This window comes from Vigna unguiculata, chromosome 2, assembly GCF_037176805.1.
Source record: "Vigna unguiculata cultivar grain cowpea cultivar isolate G323 ecotype 2 chromosome 2, ASM3717680v1, whole genome shotgun sequence".
Classification (NCBI taxonomy): domain Eukaryota; kingdom Viridiplantae; phylum Streptophyta; class Magnoliopsida; order Fabales; family Fabaceae; genus Vigna; species Vigna unguiculata.
This window is the reverse complement of record NC_140793.1, coordinates 35,832,063-35,838,801: the sequence shown is the minus strand read 5'-3', so window position 1 is coordinate 35,838,801 and position 6,739 is coordinate 35,832,063. Positions and strand designations below refer to the sequence as shown.

Genomic DNA, 6,739 nt, shown 5'->3' with positions numbered 1-6,739 from the left:
GTAATTTTTAAGATGTTATAATTTGTTTTAATTAAAATAGTACTATTTTGAGAATACAATCAAAATGATGATTAGAGAATTCATTCCCACAGTGATCGAAAGAATTTTACTTTATTGTTGATACTTCTCGTATTGAAGCGAACCTTCTGCTATATGAATTACATTTTCAACTTTCAAGTTAAGAGTAGACCTAAATGTTATTAATGTATTTTATTATATTTATGCAACATTTTATTACCCATTGTATAATATTAACATATCATAAGTAACATTATAATTGAATTCGTAGATCTTTAAAACTCATAATTATAAATAATGTGTTCTAAATTTACAGAGTAAAAAATTTCGAAGAAAGAATCAATGTGAAAATTAAACAATATATATATATATATATATATATATATACTTTAAAATAATTTTAAATATTTCAAGAATGGGATGTCCATAACCCTTCTAAGATCTGTCACTCTCATACTAAAACCTTATATTTGAAATAAACTCTTTTAACCAACTTACAAAAGCTTTGGATAAAAAAATCAATATGACTTTACGATTACAAAAGAATACATGCACCACCATCACATACATATACATACATGTATATAACATTTCAATTTCATCATCATAGGATTAATCGTACATCATCATTATATCATATATTCATCATAGAATATCACAACAACATAACATACCTACATTCTCACCTCAATATCTACAATTACATTCAAACTACAATAAATAGACAAAACAGGCTTTCTCACGCTTAGTGCTTAGCATAACGAGCCCAAAACACCAAAATCCATACCATATACTCTTACCAAGATTCACATAGTTCCAACCAAGACTCACATGAATCATCATCTACTCTAGCCAAGATTCAAACTCACCACCATTAAGTTCCAAACAACACTTCAAACCAAACTTACTATCACATTTATCTTATCATTCACATGTACAACAAACATCACAAATAATAGTCACACAATTGATGCATTCAATATAAATTATAAAAATATAATATAGATCACACTAATTGCACACATTAGGAATTAGGAATCAAACATATAACATTCAACCCATAAAAAAACTCTAACCAATTGTATTATCCTTTACTTCTCTATAATTTACTATTTATTAATTTAGAAAATTTCATACACATCCAATCCACCATTCTTTATTTATATATATATATATATATATATATATATATATATATATATATGTATATGTATATATATATATATACATACATATATACATACATATATATATATATATGTATATATGTATATATATATATACATATGTATGTATATATATACATATATACATATATGTATGTATATATGTATGTATATATATACATATGTATATATATATATATATGTATATATATATACATATATATATATATATATATATATATATATATGTTTATATATATATATATATTTATTTATTTATTTTTTCGGGTCTTATATTCTTTCCAGTTCGAAAAATTTTCGTCTTTAAAAATTGTATTTATGAAGAAATATATATGGATATGTCTTCTTCATGTTTTCTTCTAGCTCCTAAGTTGCTTCTAGCGTTTCTTCATTCCAAAGCACTTTCATAGTATGAATATCCTTTTCTCTGAGCTTCTTGACCTGAAAACCTAACACTTGTACTAGCCCAATGTCTAAAGATAAGTTCTCGTTGATCCAAATCTCATCTTCTTCAAGCACATGTGTAGGATTAAAAACATACTTTATCAATTGGAACACATTATGTAGATTTTCCAATTGCGGTGATAACGCAATCTCATACATTATTGGTCCAATTATTTTGAGAATATGATACGGTCCAAGAAACTTCACCGTCAACTTCTTCAATCTGATAGCTCTTCGAACTCCATTTGTCAGAGTCACTAGAAGGAATACATGATCTACTACTTCAAACTCAAGTGGTATTTGTCTCTTGGCAGCAAACAACTATTGTCTATTCCGAGTTGCCCGCATTCGTTTTTGAATCAACTTAACTTTTTTATGTAGTTTGCTGCAAAAACTTCAAACCTACAATTATCGCTTCTCAATCCTGATACCTACAAAGATGTGTTCTACATCTTCTTCCATATAAAGTTTCATACGACGTCATTCCAATGCTATAGTGATAACTACTATCGTAAGTAAATTCAACCAATGATTATATCTCACTCCAAGTCCCCAGATAATCTAGTACGCACATCCTCAACAAATCCTCCAAAGATTGAATAGTCCTTTCAAATTGTTTGTCTGTTTAAAGATAATATGTTGAACTCATCCAAAGTTATGTACCTAAAGCTTCTTGTAGTGTTTGCCAAAACCTCAACGTAAACCTTGGATCTCAATTTGAAATAACATTGGTTGGCATTCCATGCAACCTGATGATCTCCCTAATGTATAACTTCATCAATTTATTCATCAACCGCCTTTGATTGATTGGCAAGAAATGTGTACACCTGGTCAACTTGTCAATAATTACCCATGAGGCATAACCTCTTATTGATTGGCAAGAAATGTGTACACCTGGTCAACTTGTCAATATGTTATTTCACTTTCACTGAGGAATGTGCAACTGTTGCAACATACCTTCGGGTCTTTGGTGCTCAATCTTGCCTTTCTAACAAACCAAGCATGAATATACGAACTCAGCCACATCCTTCTTCATTTCACTTCACCATAATGACCCCTTAAGATCTTTGTAATCTCAGTCATACCTGGATGTAATGCTAAGACAATTCTTATATCCCTCCTCCACAATATCCTCTTACTAAAAAGGTATTCTCTATTTCTCTCACTATGTTTAAAGACTTATTGGTTACTTAATCTTAATTTTGCCACTTAATCCAAAGTAATATACTTTTGCTCCAACCAATATTAAAACTCATCACCACTAAATTCCAAACAACACTTCAAACCAAACATACTAACACATTGATCTTGTCATTCACGTGCACAACAAACATCACAAATAATAGCCACACAGTTGACGCATTCAAGATAAATTATAAAAATGTAAAATATAAATCACACAAATTGCATACATGACCTACAACAAAACTCTAACCAACTATGTTACCTTTTACTCTTGTATAATTTACTATTTATCAATTTAAATAGTGTCATACAAGTCCAACCCACCATTCTTTATATATATATATATATATATATATATATATATATATATATATATATATATATATATTCTTGGCTCTTACATTAATTGTTTTTTTTTATTATAGGCGTATGAATTGTGAGAGTTACAACACAAGTGTGTATTGGTTTTATAAAACGTTATATATGACTACTTTGTCTTCTCTATGTTCTCAAATTCATTTAATCTTACTTAAATCCTCCCCAATTTAAATTTGGAACACATAATTTATTAAAGATCTACAAATCCAATGCTAATGTCACATAATTAAGATTATACAATGAATAATAAAACAGATTAACAACAGTTAGATATATTCTTAACTTGGGGGTGTAGCTCATATGGTAGAGCGCTTGCTTCGCATGCGAAAGGCACGGGGTTCAATTCCCCGCACCTCCATTTTTGTATATTTTCATTAAGACATACTCATTTCTCATTTCTAAGATTTTTGCTAGGTGTTCCAAACCTATTTTGTGACTAAGATGCTTATATATAGTGGTATTAGAAATTCGCGTTCTCTACTTTTAATAGACTTAATATAAAGTACGACAATAACCGGTCAAGTATTGAAAAATTAAGAAATATTGAGATAAATATAGTATTGTGCTTTCATTTAGTGCAATTTTAGATTCAAAGAAGATGTTAGAATCATAATTTAAGAATTACCCCGATTCATATTTTACGGGTCAAATTTGAAGTAAACCTAGACAAGTCGATCCAACCTACATTACCATTTCCAATTATTTAAAATATAAAATAGCAAACCAAATTTATAAATAAAGTTGGATAAAATCCGACTTTGTTTTTCAAAGTTTAGCATTCATTAAAAAGGAGTAATTTTTTTGATAATTGTTAACCACTTGCTATACTCACTCAAATAATTATATTCCAAATTTAGAGTTTGTTATTAACTTTTTCCATACAAGTTTTAGTAGTTGTTAAAGTATTATTTGTGACATTCCATTTAATGGATAAATCTAATAAATAAAAAGTGCATAATCATAATAAAATAAAGTCAAGGGAGAAGCATATCAAAATTAACCTTTTACCGTCATCCAAAATATATTGAACAGGAAAACTAAAGCACAAAACACATGTCGTATACAGAATTTAAACACAAATTAGTTTACACTAGAAATATGCTCACATAGCAAGAAACTACAAGATAACAGTACTTAAAAAGGGTTCTATCATAAAGCAAAATCCAACGAGTTTGACTAAATTGTAACATCTCTATTATCACTACAATCGTCGTGAGCTCTCACATCTGCTCACACCAAATATTTGGTGATCATTGCAAAAAGGAATACACCACAAGGAAACATAACACAAGTAGATAAAGGGTAAGCTAATTGAAAAAAAGAAAAAGAAATACACACACACAAATATATATATATATATATATATATATATATATATATATATATATATATATATATATATATATATATAACACTCAAAAGAATTGTAGAATAATGCACCAATTTACCAAGCTAAGCAATATCAACTAACCCAGCACACAAGATGACACTTTAAACTCAATTATTTGGATCAAGACATTGATGTATGATTCTTGGTGGGTTTTTGCACTTGTGGTGACCTTTACTACATGTAGAGTCATTATCAATGGGTTTCACCCTACCACACACGGTTAGTCCCTTTAACTATCATAAGAACCCTGGGGCTGTTCTTAAAGACAAAATCTCCTATCCCTCTCACCACATGACTTATTCCACTATACATGAGTCTTGAATGAGCATTAGAGTATCACGATAAACCTCCAGTATTGACTCCTTACATTAATGAATACACTACTAATTAAATCAAATATGATTTCCCCCATGGAATCTCCTATATTCTCACACAAGCATTTGAAAACACATATTAAAAACCATAGAACGTATGTCTCTCTTGGAAAATAACTAATTATTATAATTTTTATCCAATCTAACTTAATAGCACATTATGTAAACAAATTGGGATTTTAGAAATAAAATTGTAGCTTGTGTAAAGCTCCAAAAATGTTGTATTTATATTCAAATTAAAGATGATTGAATCAAGATCCAAATGCAAAAAGAACCAACTTAATTGAATAACTATAGAGAAAGTTATGCACCAAACAAGTAACAAAGATCAATGTTGTCAACAACCAAAACTATAGGGACCTTGCATAAAAACTGCTCTCACACATACCTCCGATTCAAGATCTGATCGGTCAAAGTCAAGAATTATGTGGCTAGGATCAGCTATTAAAATTTCGGCTCGATCCAACGGTTAACGAAGTAGGAAGCTTCATTTTATGAAAAGTGTGCAGTGTAGGAAAATGGGTAGCGCCACACCATATGCTTCTTGGTTGTGAGATTTTAACTTGTTCCACTGCACAATTAGGTATCTTGCACTTTTATCTTCTCAAACTCATTTCAAAGTGGTTTATAGATGTTACCAAACTAAACAATTGCAACAATCAATATCTCTCATTCCAATTGCATTCTAAGCTACCTAAAATTTTCTAACCCACGTATACTCAAACATGAAATTCACCCTCATTCAATGCAATCATCAACAAAACATACTCAACACATTCCAAAACGAAAATAAGTACAATCCATTTCAAAGAAAAAGAAGGAGTTATAGCTTCGCTTGCATTGACAGGTGCTAACCCAATAACAAGTTCCAAAAGAAGAGCACCACAACACGATTACAGTTTACATAACTGGAAAACATAACCAAAGGAGACGAAAACTAATACCCTAGTAGAGGTTAAAGTGGAACCGAAGCTTCCAAACAAAAAGGAAACGAAAGGGAGCATGAGTTTAAAGTTCTACCTACATGGATGATATCGTTCAGTAAGTTTAAGGGAGAATCTTGCTGTGCCCTAGCAAAGCTTTTGTTTCAGATAAGAGAGAAAACAGATAGACTATTTTTGAAAAGGAGACAAAAAACGAGAGTTTGTGGCTAAAAAGGAGTTATGGAAGTCATTAATGGACTGATTATAGGCCCTTCTCAATAAGTTGAGTCCAAATAATTAAAACAAAAGTGGACTTCACATTATTATTTGTTATAAGTTAAAATTGATCCTTGGGAATATAATAAAAATGTTGCTGAAAGGTACACAAATTTATCTTAATTTGTAACACTTAAAGCTAATAAAATACTACACATTTCTAAGGACGAGTACCACATCCTTCTTATCAATTAACAAAGAGATCAATATTAATATTTGAATCCCATTTATTTGCAACTCTAACAACATCGATTAAATCTTCTATAAAAAATATGATTAATTTGTTACATCTACCTTCTATCTTTTCAATTATGATTCCTCTGATTTGAATTAGGAAAGCGTGTGCTAAAAATTAAATCCCATTATTATTATTTTTTTGGTATTTAAGTTGAAAAGGACTTTTAGCCCCCAAAAATTTTAAAAAATTAGTAGAACTTAAATATAACGAAATTTAAATTTGAAAATGTATGGGACTATATGGTAATTTGCGAATCAATACTAATCCGCTCCAAAATCCCTGCATCCCCAGGAGATATGGCGGGAAAATGTCCTTATGGTCCTTAC

At 29.8% G+C, this 6,739-nt stretch overlaps 1 non-coding gene across 1 annotated transcript; it reads left to right on the top strand.

The window, feature by feature from the left end:
• Window positions 1-3,497: 3,497 nt before the first annotated feature.
• TRNAA-CGC (transfer RNA alanine (anticodon CGC)) lies at window positions 3,498-3,570 on the top strand. The gene has a single exon. It is a non-coding gene; the product is annotated as a tRNA-Ala (tRNA).
• The last annotated feature ends 3,169 nt before the right edge of the window (window positions 3,571-6,739 follow it).